This window comes from Taudactylus pleione, unplaced genomic scaffold, assembly GCF_031769625.1.
Source record: "Taudactylus pleione unplaced genomic scaffold, aTauple2 ptg000270l, whole genome shotgun sequence".
NCBI lineage: Eukaryota > Metazoa > Chordata > Amphibia > Anura > Myobatrachidae > Taudactylus > Taudactylus pleione.
Genome location: NW_028284672.1, coordinates 10,260,065 through 10,281,892, shown reverse-complemented (window position 1 = coordinate 10,281,892; position 21,828 = coordinate 10,260,065). Strand labels below are relative to the sequence as shown.

At 42.8% G+C, this 21,828-nt stretch overlaps 1 long non-coding RNA gene across 2 annotated transcripts; it reads left to right on the top strand.

Moving 5' to 3' along the window:
- Positions 1 to 6,430: 6,430 nt before the first annotated feature.
- On the top strand, positions 6,431 to 18,385 carry LOC148513788 (uncharacterized). Of its 2 annotated transcripts, none has more exons than XR_015880141.1 (4): positions 6,431 to 6,523; positions 14,163 to 14,212; positions 15,025 to 15,090; positions 17,636 to 18,385. It is a non-coding gene; the product is annotated as an uncharacterized LOC148513788 (long non-coding RNA). The 2 variants fall into 2 exon arrangements; XR_015880142.1 differs by having other exon boundaries at positions 17,576 to 18,385.
- The last annotated feature ends 3,443 nt before the right edge of the window (positions 18,386 to 21,828 follow it).

Sequence of the window (21,828 nt, the reverse complement as noted above, 5' to 3'; positions counted from 1 at the left end):
CAATATTACCTTCAGGCAATATCACAGGGATTTATTAAAAATCCCTTGCAGGGACAGAGATTGCGTTAAAGCTCTGTCCCTGCGAATCACCTCTGCAGGCTTATCACTGTGACAAGGTGCGGTGCATGCGCCAACCGCCTGCCGCTACGCCCTCCATGATCGCGACCCTCCCCTTAATTTGACTTACTTATGGTGATGTCCTCCGTGGCTCTGGTCAGCTTATCTCCCATCCTGCACTGTGACCCGGTCAGTGCAGGATGGGAGACCAGCTGACCGGAGCCACGATCACCGTCCCTGGACTGAGGGTAGGATTTTTATTTTTACTACTTTTTTTTTTTTTTTTTGCAGTGATCAGCGTGTGGTCTGTTTAATGATCTGAAAATGCAAGACAGGTGAGTAACAGGTTAAGGTAGATAGATATATACGGTGTATCTGTTATGTGTACAGGCTGTGCAGTGCACACGGGTCCCTGGCTCTAGGGGACCAACACCGCACACCCTGTAACCATATACTGTAAACCTTTTTGCAATCACATAAAGGGAGCAGAAAGGAACTGAAATGTTATTTGTGGTGCATTGAAGAAACAATATATTAATGTCTAACTTTTATTAACTAATAGTTAATTTCACAATGTTATTAAAGGTAAAACAGTGAAAAAAGGTTTAAAAATGAAATAAATGTGTCATGTATGGTAATATATTTCTAGTTGCAATCAGCAGACAGTTTAGCAGAGATAGGTATGTCTCAAGTGTGAGTCAGAATACAGACACTTAACCAGCAATGGGCGGATCCAACCGGGATGGTCATACAGTCATGGTTACACCTACTGTAAAGTAGGAATCCACCCATCTGTCATCCTAACCCTCTGTCCCATGCTCACTGTCTACCCCACCTGTGTCACCCCTGTCTGTCTGCCCATCCCCTCTAGAATGTAAACTCTCACGAGCAGGGCCCTCTATCCTCTTGTGCTTATCCTTTCTTTACTTTTATTATCTGCTCTATACTCAAAAGCACGTAACCCCTGACTTTTGCCATCCTGCTACTGTTGCAGTAATGTTTATATACCATGTACTTGTCTTGCATTGTCTTAAACTGTATGTCACTGATTTTTTGTTCTGCTCAACTGTTTATGTACTATTTCTGTACTGTGTTTATGTACTATGTTTATGTACTATGTTTGTGTACTATGTTTATGTACTATGTTTATGTACTATGTAAGGCGCTGCGGAACCCTTGTGGCGCCATATAAATAAAGGATTATAATAATAATAATAATGCCATGGCAGAGGGATACACAGTGTGGGGTCCCCCTTCCAAAGCAGTATCCAGTCACAAACTGGTAAGCCCAAGGTTGTCAGTACTTGGGAAGTGGGGACCCAAAAAATAAAATGGGGATCTTTCCCGCAAACCCTGTGCAGTTAATCGTGTAAAATATAGAATTAATATGGTTCTTTACAGTGGAACTACAGGTCCCAGCCATACTTGCCTACCCTCCTGATTCGGCCAGGAGCCTCCTGAAAATCGGGTACCGCTCCTGGCCCCCAGGAAAGGTAGGCAAGCCTACCGACCCTTGGCGACCCCCCCATGCAGTTCCACAATAAACCCCTGCAGCAGGGGGGCCTGTGACGTGATTTGCACTGAATCACGTCATCGTGGCCTCGCCCCTGCTTCATATTGCCGTTAATCACGGAATTGTGAAAAGGAGGTGGGGCCACGATGACGCAATCCTGCGGCCATGCCTCATGCCCTGCCCCCTTTTGCTGCAGCTGTGAAAGACCAACAGCTCCCTCCCAGAAGTAGGAAGCGAAAAGTCGGTAAGTAATGTCCCAGCATGCCTGTCTGGCCTGCAATGCACTTGGAGAACTACAAGTGCCAGCATTCCCAGAGAGTAAGGGACCGCTGACAACTATAGTTCCACTGTAAAGAAAATATTACAAAAAAAACAGGACTCACACACTAACTGATTTAGGGGTCTATTTACTAAGCAGTGTTAGGAGACAACGTGAAAGGAAATAAGGTACCAGCCAACCAGCTCTCAACTGTCATGTTTCAAACACAGCCTGTGACATGGCAGTTAGGAGCTGATTGGCTGGTACCTTATCTCATTTCACTTTGTCACCTAACTAGGGGTGTGCACCGGCCACTTTTCGTTTCTTGTGTTTTGGTTTTGGATCTGGATCTTTCTTCGTGTTTTGGACCTGGATTGGTTTCGCCAAAACCACCTTTCCGTGTTTTGGGTTCTGGGTTTTGTGTTTTGGATCTGTATTTTTTTTGAAAAAAAGAGCATAAAAACAGCTAAAGTCACAGAATTTGTGGGTTTTTCGGCTCCTATGCTATTATTAACCTCAATAACATTAATTTCCACTCATTTCCAGTCTATTCTGAACACCTCACACCCCACAATAATGTTTTTAGTCCAAATGGTTGCACCGAGGTAGCTGGATGACTATGCTAAGCGACACGAGTGGCAAAAACACGTGGCCCATCTAGGAGTGACACTGCAGTGGCAGACAGGATGGCAGTTTGAAAAACTAGGCCCCACACAGTACATAATGCAAAGAAAAAAAAGAGGTGCAAGATGGAATTGTCCTTGGGTATGTTGTATAAACAGGACATGCACACTTTAACAAACCAATCATTTCAGTACCAGGGTCTGCCACACGACTGTGGCTGAAATGATTGATTTGTTTGGGCCCCCACAAAACAAGCTGGCAATTAATCTGTCCCTGCACAAACTGGCTCTACAGAGGCAAGATGTCGTCCTCATCCTCCTCATCCACCGATTCTTCACCCTCTTCAGTGTTGTGTACATCCTCATCCTCACAGAGTATTAATTTGTCCCCGCTGGAATCCACCACCACAGGTCCCTCAGTACGTTCTGGAGGCTGGTCTCCCTGGAAGAGTTGATAATTCATTTTATGAACATCATCTTCTCCACATTTTGTGGAAGCAACCTCCTACGCCTTTCGCTGACAAGGTTCCCGGCTGCACTAAACACTCTTTCGGAGTACACACTGGAGGGGGGGTAACTCAGGTAAAATAGAGTCAGTTTGTACAGGGGCCTCCAAATTGACTCTTTTTCCTGCCAGTACAGGTACGGACTGTCTGACATCTCTACTTGGATGCTGTCACCAATGTAATCCTCCAACATTCTGTCAGTGGTGACAGTATCATATGCAGTGACAGTAGACATGTCAGAAATTGTTGGCACGTCCTTCAGTCCAGACCAGATGTCCAAACCGGCCCTTGACTTATGACACAGGCGCACGCTTGGCACTGCTACTGTGTTGATGCACGTGCGGCTACAGCGCACACAAGTCACAAACACAGAAAAAATAGTTTTTATTTTTTGGAGCACTTTGGGGGTTACACCACCCTTTAACAGACTTATGGGACACAGGCGCACGCTTGGCGCTGCTCCTTTGTTGATGCACTTGCAGCTACAGTGCACGCAATTCACAAAGACAGAAAAAAAAGAATTTTTTATTTTTTATGGAGCGCACTTTGGGGGTTACACCACCCTTTAACAGACTTATGGGACACAGGCGCACACTTGGTGCTGCTCCTTTGTTGATGCACGTGCAGCTACTGCGCATACATTTTGCACACAAACACAGCAAAAAAAGAATTGTTTATTTTTTGTGGAGCGCACTTTGGGGGTTACACCACCCTTTAACAGACTTATAGGACACAGGCGCATGCTTGGTGCTGCTCCTTTGTTGATGCACGTGCAGCTACAGTGCACACAATTCACAAAGACAGAAAAAAATAAGAATTTTTTATTTGTTGTGGAGCGCACTTTAACAGACAGACACACGCTTGGCGCTGCTGCTTTGAGGATGCACGTACAGTGCACACAATTCACAAACACAGAAGAAAATGTTTTATTTTTGTTGGAGTGCACTTTGGGAGTTACACCACCCTTTAACGGACAGACGCACGCTTGGCGCTGCTGCTTTGAGGATGCACGTACAGTGCACACAATTCACAAACACAGAAAAATATATATATTTTTTGGAGTGCACTTTGGGGGTTACAGCACCCTTAAACGGCCGAGCCAGCCGGCCCTTTACTTATGACACAGGCGCACGCTTGGCGGTACTTTGTTGATGCACGTGCGGCTACTGCGCACACAATTCACAAACACAGAAAAAATATATATATTTTTTTGCACTTGGGGGGAGCACCCCTGATGGACAGAGTACCCCCTGGACAACACTACAGCACCCCTTTAGGACTGGGACACTGCACAACACAGCCCAGCCAGCCCCTATAGATTTTGGAGTGGACACAGCCCCTATGGACAACTGACTGCACAACACAGCCCAGCCAGCCCCTATGGACAACAAACTGCACAACACAGCCCAGCCAGCCCCTATGGACTTTGGAGGAATGGACACAGGGCCTGATTCAGAGCCGGACGCAATTAGCGCTCGCTCGTACAGAAAAAGGGGGTGGCTATTCAAATTAACCGTTCGCTCTTTGCGGTCTGTTGACGCCTCCATGTCTGAATGAGCGAACAAAACTTGCGGACGTTTATTTGAAAAATACGCCCCCTGGTCGCTCGCATCATACGTCATGTCCGCTATTTATTAGATTAATCGAGTACATCGATCAGCATATGAACTGCTCGCTATTCTTGTGGTTGGTTTTTCCTACCACTATATTGCGAGCAGTTTTGACTATAAAACAACCAGGTGACGTGGTCAATGACGCTGCTGTTTTAATTATGCACACCCATTAAACGCCCGTTTTGACCTTCAAGCACGCCTGCATTCTTAATTCCACTCCCCGTTTTCAAGCACCTTCCCCTGTTACCACCCACATACGCCTCAATCTTTCACTCAAAGTAGCAGGCATTCGCTATATAGCGAACAAACGATTTTCGGCCGCACTGACTGGTTCGCGCATGCGTATTATAAACCGTACGCATGCGCAGAAGTACGAACATCGTTCGGAACGAGCGTACTGCCGCTTACGAGCGGCTCTGAATCAGGCCCACAGCCCCTATGGACAACAGCAGCACAGCGCAGCACAGCACAACACTACACTACACTACACAGCCCAGCCAGCCCTAACTCCCACCCTCCCTCTTCACTGTCCACAGCCGAGTGAGAAAATGGCGCCCACGCGGGGACCTTTTATAAAATCCAAAACCCGCGAGATCCGGAAGGCGGGATGATGACGTTTTGCCTCGATATCAGATCCGAGTCAGGCGGGAAAAGTCGAGCCTAACTCGGATACGACTCAGATGGGGGGGGTTCGGATTTCAGAAATCCGAACCCGCTCACCCCTACTCCTAAAGCTGGCCACACATCTAAAGATTATCTGTCCAACCAGCCAACTAGTTGATTGGCTGGAATGAAAATCTGGTAAGGTATGAAAGCAAATGACAATCAGCAATTTGCTCCCAGACGCCGGAAAATGGACAAAAACTGTTTTTTGAACAAATTGTTTAGCTCAAACATTTAACAAACTTGTCTGACGACCATTTTCATCTGTTTTCTGGCATTTAGGAGCAAATTGCTGATCATCATTTATTCCTATTCCTTACCAGATTTTCATTCCAACCAATCAACTAGTTGGCTGGTTGGACAGATAATCTTTAGATGTGTGGCCAGCTTAACACTGCTTAGTAAATAGACCCCTTAATCCTTTAATTATTCTCAATCACATTGATAATCACACATGTGGTTACAGTATTAGTATATTTTTGCAAAGCAGCTGTGTATGGTATTGCAGTGTATATTAGTGCAGAGGTCCTCAAGGCCCCACAACAGTTCATGTTTTAGAGCCATGCGACATCTCTGAATTAGACCCACATTGCATAGTTACCTTCTTTATTTTCTGCAAATGGGGTGATTTTGGTTTATTTGGCAATCGCCTAGCTGTCCTAGTAGTATGTGTCATCTTTCACTAGCTTTCATGATGCTCAATAAACCCAATCATTTCATTCCCATTTCTAAGTAATATTTGAACTTGTATTTAATACCCTATGAATTATCATTTATTCTCCACCACTGTACTAGTTCTGCATTAACTCACATTTAATAAAGTTTACTCTGAATTATTTAATCATTCCATTAAGCTGCATACACACCTAAAGATTTTCTGTCCAACCAGTCAACTAGTTGATTGGTTGGAATGAAAATCTGGTAAGGGATGAAAGCAAATGACAATCAGCAATTTGCTCCCAAATGCTGGAAAATGGAAAAAAAACTGTTGTTTGAACAAATAGTTTAGATCAAACATTTAACAAACTTGTTTGACGACCATTTTCATCTGTTTTCTGGCATTTAGGAGCAAATTACTGATCATCATTTACTCCCATATGTTACCAGATTTTCATTCCAGCCAATAAACTAGTTGGATGGTTGGACAGATAATCTTTAGATGTGTGGCCAGCTTTAGCCTTTATATTTGATGACTTTTTTTATTTCCCCATTATATTTGTTTACCTTTAACTGATTGAGGAAGCAGCCAGGTGCTGGTGCTGGGAAATCTCTCCAATACACACCTAGAAGTGAGTTATTTTATGCTTTATTTTTTTGGATTATATTGATTTTATGTCTGATGTTATTTTACTGATGCTGGTTTTTTTTTTAAATATTTCTTATTTTATCAATTTACTGCTAGTGAAAACATTTTATATGTTTTAATATTATGTTTGCCCATATCAGAAATTGTTTTGTATTTTTAATGCTACTTCTATATATAGAATGTGTTCTGAACCTAAAGGGATCTCCTCCATTATTAAATTAAATATTTTATTAATGGTTCTAAGGTGTAACCCAGTTGTAGAATAGCTATGATAATTAATTTGGACTCTTCTAACCTACAGATTAGCTCCCCCTTATATGGGTGAGTAAGATCTAACCACAGTATATGGTCAAAGGGCCTGATTCAGAGCAAAGTGAGTAACAGACTGTCAGTGTTTGGGGGGGTGGTCAGAAAAAACCCAGGCGTGCCTGACTCTTCAATGCCGTTATATGGGCGTGCATAAATTAGCCACTGCGAGGAGTGACTCCCCTCCCCGTGGTGACACTTGGTGTGGGGAGGACTGGGGTGCGTGCTGCGGAGCTGCTCGCCAACTAAAAGGGGCGTGGCCTCACAGGCATGAGAGCCCTCTGCGTGAGAGGAGAGCTCCCGAGTCTGCAGCTGGTCAGATGTGCATCAATGGTCCCGATATTTACGCAGGTATGTGACGTCACACGCAGGTAAAAAGGCAGCAGTGGGAGTCTTTATGCTCTGGTGCTCTTTGCAGTCATTTGCATATTTTTGCAGCTGCGTTACGTATGAAAATGCAGCAGCAATCGCATTAGTGTCCATATCTGGATCAGACCTATAGACTCAACTCATTAGTTAAAAGTTAATAATTTGTATCTTACCCCCTTCCTGTGCCGGAGTATCCTCCTTTTTTCTTTTTAGGCTGCCATCACAGAGTAACCTCTGGTGCTGCCCATACCTTTTTGATTTCACAGTCGAAATGTAAGACACACAGTAGCCAGAGAGGCAAATTGCCATGCTATATCAGGTTTTAGTTCTTTATAAAGAATTCAAATGTTACCCATCATACAATCCTATTTGATCTGTTTGTAAACCAAAGAGCAGCAATCCCATGAATAAATATAACACCGCGGCAGGCCACAAGAAGCAGCCTGACTACCAGAGCCAGCACTAGGCATAGACAAACTAAGCAAATGCCTTGGGGCATCCAAGCCCGCATATGGCTGGTCGAGGTTTGGTGCAGGCACGGCCTGGGCACCTGCTGCTATCTGGGTTGAGACTCTGGCAGCGGCCACTGCACAGCGTCCACGATCGGAGCTCTGCTGTCAGCTCTGATCGAACCTGGCAGCAGCAAACAGTGAGCAGACAGCGGCAGAACAGCTGGCCGCAGTTTACGGGGGTGCGGCACCTGGATGGCGGCTAATGGTGAGTATCTGCCGGCTCTGAGGTGTCACACAATCAGAATGAGCTTCTGGGCAGGGGCTCATTCAGGACTTTAGTGGTCATATGGGATAAGGGGGTACTGGGTGAGGGCCACTTCCATGAGGCCACACCCCTTTTCAGGATCCCACGGGGAGGGGGGCACCACCCAAAAGCTTGCCTAGGGCACTTATTTGGCAAGGACCGGCTCTGCTGACTATTATCCCATGCCTCTGGTCCTCAGGCTACCACTAATGACCCACAGCTCCTTGAACCATCCAGAAACCTATAGACTGCTGCAGACTCATTTCAAACATATGGGGAAAAATATAGATACAGTAATGCCAAAAACCTAACCATTTTTCTGAAGTTTTACAGCAAATAAACTTTAGGCCTTAATGTCCTATACACAGGGTGGGACATAAAGATCTCTATCATTTGGTGGTGGCACTTTGCGGGTTGTAGTAGAGGCAGGTCAGTTCTCATTCTGTAGGTTAGGCTCTATCAGTTTCAGTATCCATCATGATTTGGACCGGTGAACATTGTATTATGAAAACAACCGTTCTGTGATAGCGATGCAGAGAGCGTTCCATACACTCTTCTCGCTCGGTCCAACTGCATCTGTACCAGATCGGGAAAACTGTTTTGCTTTGGATTTCCAAACTTCTGGCAACTGGATCCATACTATAAAGAAAATCGCCTGGCACACTTAGAACCGTTAGAACTCCTGAAAATGTGGCAGCAGTAAGAGCACCCATTCTGCAATCGCCAAAGCATTCTACACGTAAGCATGCTATAGAACTAGAGATATAAAGTCTGAGTTTGAGGAGGATTCTGCATGCCAATTTAAAGCTGCAAAAAAAATGGCTCAAGAATTAACTGAGAGAGATCATGCCAACAGTGTGCAAATTCTTGAACAGCTTCCCGCTGCAGCAGTTCTTCTTCTGAGTACTGATGAGGCTCATTTCCATATGAATGGAGCCGTAAACAAGCAGAATTTCCACTACTGGGCCGAACATAACCCTCATGAGCTCCACGAACGACGGCTCCACTCTCCTCGCGTAACTGTTTGGTGTGCAGTTGCCGACTTTAATTAGCCCATATATTTTTTTTTTTATTTTTTTTTTAGGAAGGTGGTGTAACAGTAACTGTGACCTCAGACCGGTATGTTGAAGTGTTGGAGTCACCATTTTTCTGATATTTTTAATACCCGTTTAAAAAAAAAAAAAAAACCTTATGCACTTTTTAGAAATAAAATCAGTTTTTTCCTAGATGGCTTTGTTCATATTTTTATTTATTTATTTTTTTTGCCCCTTCAAAATGTGGGAGATCTTTATGCCCCACCCTGTATATTATGGCTAACTGCCAAGACAGGCAATTAAACAGACTTGTACTGTAAGTATATTTACTAAGTGGTGCATTTGAAATCCTGGCAGTTGTGAAGCTGTTTACCAGCGGGATTGCATATTCAAGATTTACTATACTCAAACCTGCCATAAAACCACTGAAAAATCATTTAGTGGAATAGAAGAGAAGAACAATCAATGTTAGAATAGAAAACACAGATTTACTAAGGCAAAAGTTTAGAAACCACTGCAATCCCACTGAAACTACTTGCCCCTTGAACATGGTATTGTAAGCGCTGCACAGATTTCTAAGATCCTTGCAGGCTTGAATAGTACAGAAAATAGTGTAACTGTTTAAAAATCCCCCCCACCCTTCATAGCCAGCCCTGCATTATTTAATCTAGGCTAATAGTAAAAATAGAAATTGTCATGTCCCCCTTATTTTTCATTAACCAGCACCAGGCTGAAACAGCCAGGGTAGGTAAAACAGAAATTTTACTATGAGGCCCCCAAAGGTCTAGCTAGGCCCCTAGGTGTCTGACTGCCATAATGTCAACCAGCCCTGGACTGGAATCCCTAGGGTAGTGGGGACCACCTTGGGTGCGGAGGTAATAGAGTAGTATTAACATTGCTCTTAACAGGTGGACTACCAGTCCTAGTAAGGCCCCGGGGCATGATAAAACCTGGGCATCAATGGTTCACTGGCACCTGTAGTCCTCCTGTGTTTAAAAAAAGTACAAAATAGTACACACCAAATATTGTAATTTTTATTATATAAAAATACCCCCATCCACCTCTCTCCAATTTATTGCTAACAAATCAAATGAATCATGTCTTTGTCCTATGTAGGCCCCCACTGGTTTCAGCAGCACAAAAAAAAAACTCTACTGTAACCTAAGTTATTTTCCAGGACCCCATCAGCTATTTTAGCAAAACCTGACCCTTTATACAAACATATTACACACACTCAGGGGCGCCGAGAGGGGGAGCGGTACAGTTTACGCTCTGGGCTTCCAGAGGGGCCTGGTGCCACCCCCCCCACCTCTATCCCTCGCAGCACCTGTGTGCCGGGATGCAGTGGGGCTCTGCTCGTGGCTGAGCAGCCACAGCAATCTCCTATGCCTGAGGGGAAGAGCGATCGCGGCCCCAAAAGTTTTTTGTTTTTTTTAATTTATTTTCCTTCTTCTCAAGGGGGCCTGACCACGCCTCTCGTGACTAGGTCATGCCCCCTCTTTACCTGGGCCTGGCGGCGCTCTCTACGGCCCTGCACACACTCTGAAGTGTCAAAATGCATGGGATAGATGCCTAGTATTGTTTATGACCCCCCTCTAGCCCAGTGAAGTGCAGCAACTCAACGTGGCATTGATTCCACAAGTGGACAGCATACTTCTGGAGAGCTGCTGAGTCATGCCATCTCGATAGCTTCCCACAGCTCCCTGATGTGTAGGTGCAGTATCTTGGATGCGAATGAACCGCTCCACCACATCCCATAAATGCTCAATTGGGTTCATGTCGGGCAAATGTGGTGGTCACGCTATTCGTCGGAACTCTCCAGAATGCTCCTCGAACCAATTCTGGACCGATCAGACAGTGCGTTATCCTGCTACAATATTACATCATTATGGGGATACATGAAGTCCATGAAGGGCTGTGAATGGTCATCAAGCAATGCAATGTTGGGGATACAGTCAATGACCTGTTCAGGTGGACCATACCCATGCCATGTGAACACTCCCAACACCGTTATGGAACCACCACCACAGTGTCTTGTTGACAAGTGGGGACCGTGACCTCATGGGATCTGTACCACACCCGAACACTACAATCTGCCTCAAACAGCTGAAACCATGACTTATCAGATCATGCCCCATGTTGCCAGTCCTCCAGGGTTCAATTAGCGATGTCGCAAGCCCAAGTAAGGAGCTGTCTCTGATGTTGTAGTGTTAACAGGGGCACTCTGGTGAGTCTTCTGCTTCCATATCCCATGGAATCTAAAGAATGATGCACTGACAAGCTGGATACGCGTCTGGTACCGCCTGTATTGAATATAGATGTGATATGAGCCAGTGTCGCTTGTCTGTTACCACAGCCAATTCTGGCCAGATTCCACTGGTCACTAAACACCCGTGGTTGGCCACTGTGCTTTCCATGGTGGGTGGGAAAGCCTTCCATGAGGTATTCCCAGTACACACATGACACAGTAAACCGAGGAATGTTGAGTGTCCGCACAACTTCGAAAATGGAATGTCCCATTAGTCAGAGAAACCTAGCTTGTTTTCATACTGACTCATGAGATGTTAGATTACAAATGATGCAGGTCTGAGCATTTTCAAGATGTTGCAGCATGGTGATGTCACCTACCCTTACATACTGCTATTCCATTACTTTTGGTACTTCAGTGTATGTGTGGAGATGTGTAAATTATTTTATTTATTTTTATTTCAGCTTGGTAGTATACTATCCACTTAATGTAGGGGCATATCTATAATTGGTGCAGGGTGTGCAGTGCACGCGGACCCCTAGGTCCAGGGGGGCCCACCCTGCACCCATTTACTCTTTATACTTACCTTTCCTAAGTGCTGCGCTGCAGAGCAACAAAAAATTACTGGGAAAATGGCGGAGGCCGTTTCCCAGGAACTGCCGCAGTACTGCTGTCCCCAGAAAAACTGTGCATGCATTTTCCTGAAGACCCGCGCATGTACAGTAGATTCTGGTACTAAGGGCCGTATTCAATTTGGAGCGAAAAGGAGTTTTTGGCGATTGACGTAATTTTTCGCCGATTTTCATTTATCCCCGTATTCAATCTCAATGTCTTTTCGCCGGCACGATAATGCAATGTAATAGGCAAAAAAGTTTCGCCTATGAACACCCGGCGGAAAAAAGTGCAGAATTGGGATTTTGGGGTGAAACGTTGCTGGAACCACTCTGCACCCTTTGGACACCCCCCTGACGCTAACTGCATAAAAAAACCCCACAAAGGACACCCCAAAAAAGCACTTTGAAAAAAAGGGGCGAAAAAATCAAAGTGGGGGTACAAATTCAAAAACTAGCATTTGGGGAGTCTGCAAGTATGGGGGAGGTGTATTTTTGATTGCAGGTGTTTGCTGAAGGTGCGTTTTTTTGCGCTTTTTAATGCTTTACTTTTAGCAACTTTAAAATATGCTTGCACCCATTTTCATGTACCCCAAATTTGATGGGAATACTTATTTTCCCAGAAAGAGTTGCAAAATGCTGTTCTTTACCACTTGCTGGAAGACGCAAAATTGCGCCTATTGAGACCATTTTAAAAACCCAAAATCCCTTCAGCAGGGCTATTTGGGGGTACCCATAGTGATCCCCCATGTTAGAGCATCTTTTGGGGGGTGTCGGGCTGATTTCCTCAAACGACAGGACTTTTTGCCTGTTTGACTTTCAGCGCGTCCCGTTTTCGGCGATTTGGAATTGGATACGCGAGGAGACGCGATACTTTTTCATGCAGAGAAGCGGCAAAGATGGCGCAGAAGTCCTGCAACGGACTTTTCGCTCCAAACTGAATATGTGCCTAAGCCGGAATCTACTGCCAATGCATCACCGCGGGACTGCTGCGGAGAGGAGAGCCCGCACTGAGTCTGCACACAGGCCCCTCCTCTCTTGAAACGCCCCTGACTTAATGGTTTAATTAAAAGTTAAAACTATCCATGAATGGTTAATTTCTTATTTAAAAATAGTTAGATCTTTTAATATGTCGGTCCAATAACAGTTCAGATCCTTTAGCTGACAGAAGTGATGTATTGTATGACAGCTGTCGTAGTATTCCTAAGGTAATATTAGAAACAGCTGTAATGACTGAAACCTCCTTTCACTTTCCCTTTATAGGTTACACACAGAGCATTAGTTGTTTACAATAACCACAGTTGAGTAAGACTAATTATATAGTAGAGATATAGACATCTGTATCTAGATGGATTTATTTTTCTCCTGCAGGTAGTGTAGGCAATCGTTAATCTCCTTCACAGCCTGGTAAGTATTAGTCTGGCTATATAAAGGTGCATGCATTTTCTATACTAGAAATCTGCTGGGATTTGAAGGGGAACAGATGTTATAGTTCTAAACCGTTTGTATTATATTATCCCTAAAGGAGCCAGAGGAATATTAGTCTGTTTAGAAATCATTGTTGCTAGCTATGCTATCTTGTCTGTAGGTGACTCTCCAGATGGTAAAAATCAGTAGTCCACAATGATTGCCTCAATATGTGAATATTAGCTGTAGTTTGTAGCTGTAATGTCACATAGCGGTGTCCTCATATTGTATATTTCTATGTACCTTTTAACATTCTATGGCTGTTTTTATAGATCTAATACAGTCCCTTTTCAATATGGATGGAGGAGAGTTGCAGACGGGGTTTTTTATGCACTGTGGGGTTTGTCATAGGGTGGATCTGGTGCCAACGCGGGAGCTCCTATGTCTTCCTGTATTTTTAAAGCGGCTATCATTGTAAAGGCTGGGGGTTCAATCGGAGAATTGTAAACCAATAACTGACTCTACTCCAAAAACTGATGGGCATTGCCGGCAGATTTCAAATGACGGCCAAAACCGATTCTTTTTAAATGCTGTTTTCATGTCCCAAACAGCGGACGAAGCCCATCAATTTGTAATTGAAGCCTAAACCGACATTTAGTAAATTTTACTCCATAGTATTCAAAGATCCATTAGAGCTAGAATCCTGGTTTCAAAGCTCTAGTCTCACTCAGGGTTTCCCAGTGTTGGGTGTACTGTACATAGCACCTGATGTGACATTGACAATATGAATTAGTTAGTGGTGTGGGTTCTAGGGAGACCTTCACAATAAAGCTGCCATTTGTTTATTCTTATAGTAATTGTGGTTTTGTTGTTTTGTTTTTTGTTAAGCAGGGATTCCAATAGTCTGGAAGGAAGTAATGCTACAACAACATATAAAAGAGGTTAGTTGAGAGGTCTGTAAAGGAATTACAAAGTATCAGATTCTCAGTCAATTGGAAAAATATGTTTTATGTTTACTTTAGTTTACAATCATTGCTCTCAACCTGGGTTATGCGTAACTTTAGGGGTAAACTCTGTAACATTCAGGGGGATGAGAATAGAATTTCGGTAATGTTAGGTGGGTCCTGGCAGACATTCACAGTGGACATGCTTGATGCTCCATGAGCAGAAGTGGTTTCCCCACCAGCCTAGCTTGTATAGTAGCAGAGACTGTCACCTCTTCCTCCCAATTTTGCAGGCTTCGCCTTTGGTCACCTTGCAGTTGCTGCCTTTTGACTGGGCCAACGTGCATTCTGTGCTGTTAATCAGATCATCCATCCAGCAGACTTGCCACACTTCCTGTGCCTGGACTAGGGGCCGGCTGTACTGTGTGGCAGAAGGGCATGTGCTTTCTATGATCCAATATTGGCTGATTTGAGCCAGCACCTACCAAATATTATTGGCATTTGGGGCAGGTAACTAGGGGTTGCAGCAAGCAACGCAGACCTGTTGCAGCTGTTTAGGGGAGTGTCTCATACTGCAACTGCGAGCCCCCCCTCCTACCCCCAATCTACTTATGTGCTTCTTTCTGCTAGAGCCACTCAATTGTTTGACTGCATCAAAATAAATTGTACCTGTCTTTTTCTCACTCATTCTGTCTTCCATCACCTTCCTCCTTTCATCTTCCCTTATTACCACCCACATTCGCCTTGCACCAGACCCTCTCCCCTCTTAATGCCTTTCTTTTCTCTTTCTGCCGATGACTGCCTAACAGAAGTGACATGGACAAACAGAGGCACAACTGTGCCCAGCACCATACAACTGAACCAGAGCATAACAGGTGAGCACAATTCTATGATCTACAAAATGTTCTTATTCATCAAGCTTACAACCCCACTAGTGCTTATACTAATATACTCTGAGAATTGATGGTCGAGGACTAATCAATGAAGATTTTGCTTTCACGAAGGGACTAATTTATTAAAGGGTGAAAAGTCATTTTGATAAACTCACTTCAAAGGTATAATGCCAGTGATAACACTGCTATTGTTAACCCACCTCTGGCTGCAAGATTGCCTTTTATATATTGCTGTGGTACTTTTACCACAGCAGTTCTTGTTGGTTTATAGCCATCCTGAGATGTCAGACAACAGGGAAAAAATATTTTATTATTTTTATTTATTTACTTTTGTGGTACTGGAAGCCTAAATCTTGTATTTCAGTTCCACAGCACATGCTCAAACTGGATAGCTGACTTATGCAGGTGCCTAGCTATACTGTTCATAACAAGCACTGTATGCTGGTAGGGTAGATTATTTGGACAGTCAAAATGTAGACACCATAATGTCAACAGGTACAATATTATACAACCAAAATGCAGACATAGACTGTATGACAACAATCAATATGTAGAGTCAAAGGGGTATATTTACTAAAGTGAGAGTTTTTAGAAGTGGAGATGTTGCCCATAGCAACCAATCAGATTCTAGATATTATCTTCTAGACGGTGCTAGTTAAATTTTAAGTAGAATCTGGTTGCTTTGGGCAATGTCTCTTCTAAACTCTCTCTAGTAAATATACCCCAAAATGTCAACACTTAAAATGTAGACGCTCAAAATGTTGACATTTAAATACATATACACACCAAAATGTCGACAGGACCGAAATGTTGACAGTCCAAATAAACACCGCTACTGCTAAAAGCTGCCTGTGAGAGCCACCAGGCTAGGAGCAGCAAAACAGTTAAATAAGTGTCACCCCCCCCCAGATCATAACAAGGCCCACACCTCTGTCTGGGCTGGTATTGGAAAAAATGGCATGTGGTCCCCCCTACTTTCAGCGGGATAATGCTATACCAGGGAGACACACAGCATGAGGTCCCCCTGTCATATTGTTAACCAGCCCCAAACCGGACAGCTCAGGAAAATCGTGACCCTCAAGGGACAGCCAGTCACCCTTTGCTAGTGGGTTGCTGGGGTAATTGTAAAGAAAGTGTTTATAATATTCTTTACAGGAAGCCTACAAGTTCCAGCAAGCCTGCTTCAGCATGATAGCACTTGTGGAAGCATTAAGGACCCGCTGGCACCTGTAGTCCGCCTGTAAAGAAAATATTTCAAGAAAGACTGGACTCACATTGAATATTTTATAGCTTTATTGAAAATACACCTTCCAAACCCCCCACCCCAACACAAATTCATACTCACAATATCCTTGGATCCCAATCTCTTCAATTATAGGACATTTAAATAAAATATTATAAATATCATCTTTGTAGTGTTTTCATAAATTTAATTAATTTTTATAGTCAAAACTCTAGTAGGTGAGTCACTGCCTCCTTATCTACGCTTTCTGCATACCCCTGATCAAAACACACCAAATTTCAAGCACTATAGTGTATATACTTCTGCACCTTTGTATAACGCCACATGAACCCTTGAGTTCATATATGTATCTGTAAATCTGGCTCTAATACTAGCCATGTAGGCATCCATGGGTCTTGAAAAAATAATAAACAGACTTGCCTTGTGAAGGCAGTGTGACTGAGTAATTCAAGGACACTCCATAGAAATAAATGAGGAAGCGCTGATTGGCTCAGAGCGCCACTCCCAAACTCTCAGCCAAACTGCCAATTCTATGAAGTGACAGCGAGTGACCTGGTCACACTGTGGCACAGCCCTTTTACAGGGCCAATAATTGTTGTTTTGTAAAACCTGTGGATGTTGCATGAAACTAGGAGGACCTGCTTGATGGATTTTGTCAATGTGTGTTATATTATCGTTACAGGCAAACTATAGGTACCAGCAGGCCCTTAATATCTGGGCATGCTGGCACTTCTGGTTCTACAAGTGCCATCATATCAGGGCAGGCTTGCTGCGACTTGCAGGCTGCCATTAAAGAACAATATTTTAATTATTTATTGATCATCCCCAAAGCCCAGGGGTGTGGGGTGAGGTTGTCCCTCAGGAGTAGTGACCCCATTTTTTGGGGGGATCACAACTTTTACGAGGGATTCCAGCCCTGGGCTGACCAGTTTGGCAGGGAGACCGCATGCTATAGCATTCATTTTTCCTTTCTTCCTAATCTCATATAGGGGCATATTTATCGCAGTGAATGGCCCTGTTAGTGACGAGTTACAAACTTAGAATTTGCGGTGACCCTCTAAAATGTAATTAATAGGTCCCAATAATAACAAGTCTCTTCCACAATATTTACATCTAAATGACTTCTAGTAGGATACATTATCTTAAATATTATGATTTTAACCTATTATACGCCACCACCAATTAAACTGAATTGTTTCAAAAATGGTTTTATATTTTTTGCAGATTAACAAAACAAACTTTATTTCTACATTTTTATTTTGGAATATTTACTGTATCTTAAAGCTTCTTGAAGAGATGGCACAGAAGTATCCTGGAAGACGACATTACTATATGTATCATGGGACAACTGTAACTGCAGCCTATAATATCATCAAAGAGGGATTCCAAGTCTCTGACACAGGGATGCTGGGGAGAGGCGTCTATGTTAGTAGAGATCCAGATAAGGCTCAAAGGTATCCAATAAATACAACTGAGCAGAAAGTGGTTTTGAAGCTCTATGTAAAGGTGGGAAAAGTAAAGAAGATTGATTGCCAAGGTCACCCATTGCAGTTTACTTGGCATGATGACGGCTATGACTGTGCGTGGGTGCCGCCAAATTGTGGCATGGTTGATAGTGGATTAGAAGAAGATTGTATATATGACCCACGCAGGATCAGTGTGGTCGATGTTATTAATGCTCCTCTAGAGCACATTGATGCTTTAAGGCAACTAATTGCAAAACATAGCAAATGATTGTTTTGAAAAGATCTTACTCCACAACTGTATGATGATGATGAAAAACACTTATAGTAAGTAATGCTACAAATCTACTGTGCTCAGTAGAACAAAGGTGCTCAAAGATGATATGTATAACTGGAGCTGTTGGATCTTGATCATTCATTAAGTGCTAATGTAACACGCATTATAGTGATAGAGTGTATATTTTTGATTTGTGAATCATGTTTTTGTTTTCTTTAGTTTGGAATGACAACATATACTAACAGTATAAAATGAGCAAGAAAATGTTCAATAAATCAACAAAGTATAACCATGTCAATTTGAATATATATATATTTTTTTTTTTATACTAGTACAGTATAAACTGATAAGGTAATTAGGAAAAGGGGGGCATGAGAAAGCTAAAATGGAAAGGTGGAAATAAAGGGGAAAGTAGTGTTTTGCACTTTCTGTTGCCATTTAAGTATGTCATACCTAATTGTTCATAGTATAAACTTCATGATGGATTTACCCTTGTAATGTAGTAGAACATATAATGGTGTTATCATTGTTAGAAAGTGAATTGGGTATGGGGAGGAAAAGAGCAGACCATGGGGGGAAAAAGTTAAACTTAATAACCAATATCTGGGCAAACCTATCATGTACTGTATTACCATCTATACATTTGATATCTTGGGCCATTACCACCAAATATAGGAAGAGTAAGATGGATGTGTCTTATGGAATCTAGGTAACGCAGGATAAACTTGTCATGAATTTAAACATAGAAGCTGTCATCTGTATAATGTCTTGTTTCCATAATACCTCGGCATTAGGTATACTGTATGTAGCAGATTTTAAAGCACTAAAATAATGACTTTATGCCAGGATTCTAATACAAATACACTTGAATGCAGGGGCGTATCTTCCTATTGGCCTGGATGGCCCTTGCCAGGGGCGCCAGCAAAGGGGGGGGGCTCTCATTTCAGCCCGACATCACTAGCACATTATCTCCTGTCTCCTCTGCTCTTAGTAATGTCCTGCAGTCAGCTGCTGCAAAGCAAAGATCCCTGGTCTCCTTTTGTCTCCCCTGCTCTTACCAGTGTTCTCCATTGATTGCTAGCATGTATTAGCCTTCTTATATGTCCCTTTTATATCAGAAACATTTAAAATTAGGGAGAGTAAATTTTTGTTATTTTTATCCCTAATATATCTCTTCCCCCACAATACCCAGCACATACCAATCACCACTCACTGATTCCAATATGTCAACTGTGCAGGAAAAGAGTGCAAGCACGACATCAATCACAAGACTCTATTCGCAAGGTAATTTGCATATATGCAAATTATCTTGCCCACAATGCATCTTGTTTGTTATTGATGCCCTCTTTTCCTGTGTTGTTGACATATAGAAATTAATAAACAGTGCTTTTCATGTAGTAAGTGTAATAACTGGAAAAAAAAAAAATTATATATATATATATATAATCTCCCTATTACTACAGGCATGTAAATTGAACTACCCCCAGTATAAGTGTAACAAATTTATCTTTTCCTCAGTTTGGTGGACTGGCTATGATCTTTGTAGGTTGTGGTTATTCCATGTTGGGAATAAGACATGATCCATATGGACTGTCTTCGTTCTTATGTGGGATAATATAAAAGCTTCATGCGAGTTATCATCCCAGTAAATTAATGGTGGAGTGTAAGTATCAGTTGTTAAAAAGTGTATTGCAGTATAAATAGCCCAATTTGAATATATGTAAATTGTTACCCATAATGCATTTTGTTTGTTTTTGATTCAATCTTTTCCTGTGTTTTTTTGCATAAATAAATTTTATATATAGTGGTTTCTAATAGAGTAAGTTCTATAAAAGATATATATATTAAAAAGAGAAATAAAAATTATACTCTCCCTATTTCTTCACGTGTGTGAATTAAACTACCCCCAGTGTGTTTGTTTGTTTGTTTTTTTTAAATAGAAGCAGTCATTGGAGAGGGGCACCAGTCCCTTAGTTTGGCAGGGGCGCTCGGACCCATAGATACACCCCTGCTTGAATGGCATAAGGTTTGGAAGATCTTGCATTTCTCCAGAAGAGAACAAATAGATTTTCATTTTGCCCTCTAGATAAAGTAAATTATTAGCTTCTTACCTGTTATTAATTCCTTACTAGAGGAATAACAAAGAGCCAGGGGGGAAATATGGATCATCCCAGGTTGGTCTTATTGGAGAAAGGGGTAAATCACTAAATTCCTATCAGCTGCAATAGGTAAGGGATGCTAACTATAACAGATACAGAATAGGATTGGGTATTACTTTATTAGAAAAAAAAAGGTGCCCTACCAGAATGATCAGAAGTAGTCTAGTAAAACACTGACTTAATGATAAGGAGGCAGTTGAAAATAAAGGTTAAATGTGATCTAGAGTTTTCATTTTGAAAAAGAATAGGTGATAGAGGTCTAATTAATAAGAATAGTATGTTTGCGGTCGTTGTCCAGCTGCCTAATAAATTTGGAGCCAATTGGATGCCTCCCTGATAATATTGCATGATAAGTACCTGCGTGTATTTCTCAGTATTGAGAACACCAATAATCCTGACCAAGGGTGGGATGCAGTAAACAAAAAATGCGGTAAAATCCCTGTTTACCGCATTTTCCATATGCATCACTCTTCTGGCCGCCGGGCTCCAAAACCTGGCGTTATTCTATAGAAGCGTGTGGGCTTCTACCACATTGAGCTGCTATGAGGGATCCCTCCCAGCATGCCCTGCGCACACCACATCACACTGCGCATGCACAGATGGACTCCGGGGTCATAAACCCGGAAGTCCACGAGGCGGCACAGATCGCAAAGGACAGCTCTTATCGGAAGAGCTGTCCTTTGCTGTACTGATCGCATATGTCATTGGTACAAATGCGATGTCCGGCATTGTGTTACTGCATCCTGCCCCAAATCCCCAACTCCATTTGCTGAAATGCAGCCTCAAACTTGCAAGGAGCCTCCACCATGTTTCACTGTTGCCTGCAGACACTCATTATTGTACCGCTCTCCAGCCCTTTGCTGAACAATCTGCCTTCTGTTACAGCCAAATTTTTGACTCCTCAGTCCAGAGCATCTGCTGCCATTTTTCTGCACCCCAGTTACTTTGTCTTCATGCATAGTTGAGTCGCTTGGCCTTGTTTCCATGTTGAAGGTATGGCTTTTTAGCCGCAATTCTTACATGAAGACCATTTCTGTCCAGACTCCTCTGGCAGTAGATGGGTGTACCTGTGTCCCACTGGTTTCCATTAGTTCTGAGATGATGGCATTGCTGGACATCCAATTTAGATGGGAAGTAAGCATGATGTGTCTTTCATCTGATGCTTTAGTTAACCCGGGTTAAAATAAGAAATGTACTTATAAATCTATGTAATATTTATAAATGTACAATTTGAGGAGATTATATATATATATATATATATATATATAGTCACAATTCATGATTAATGTATTAACATATCAATTTATGTGGTACTTTTTTATCTCTGGTGAAGATGTGCTACAGTGTGTTGGATGTACTGGAGGAAAATGGGCGGAGTAATATAGGTGGGAGTGAATTGGTTCCTCTCAGGAAAAGCGGATCCGGTGAGAGGGAGGATATATAACAGCTGTTAGCAGCAGCTGACAGGCAGTCTCCTGATCCCTCCCTCCAGTGCCTGCTCTCCTGTGACCCGGGCAGCGATGAGCTGCAGGGGGGCAGAGCCAGAGAGGGAGCCCAGCCGGAGCTGGGGAAGAAGGT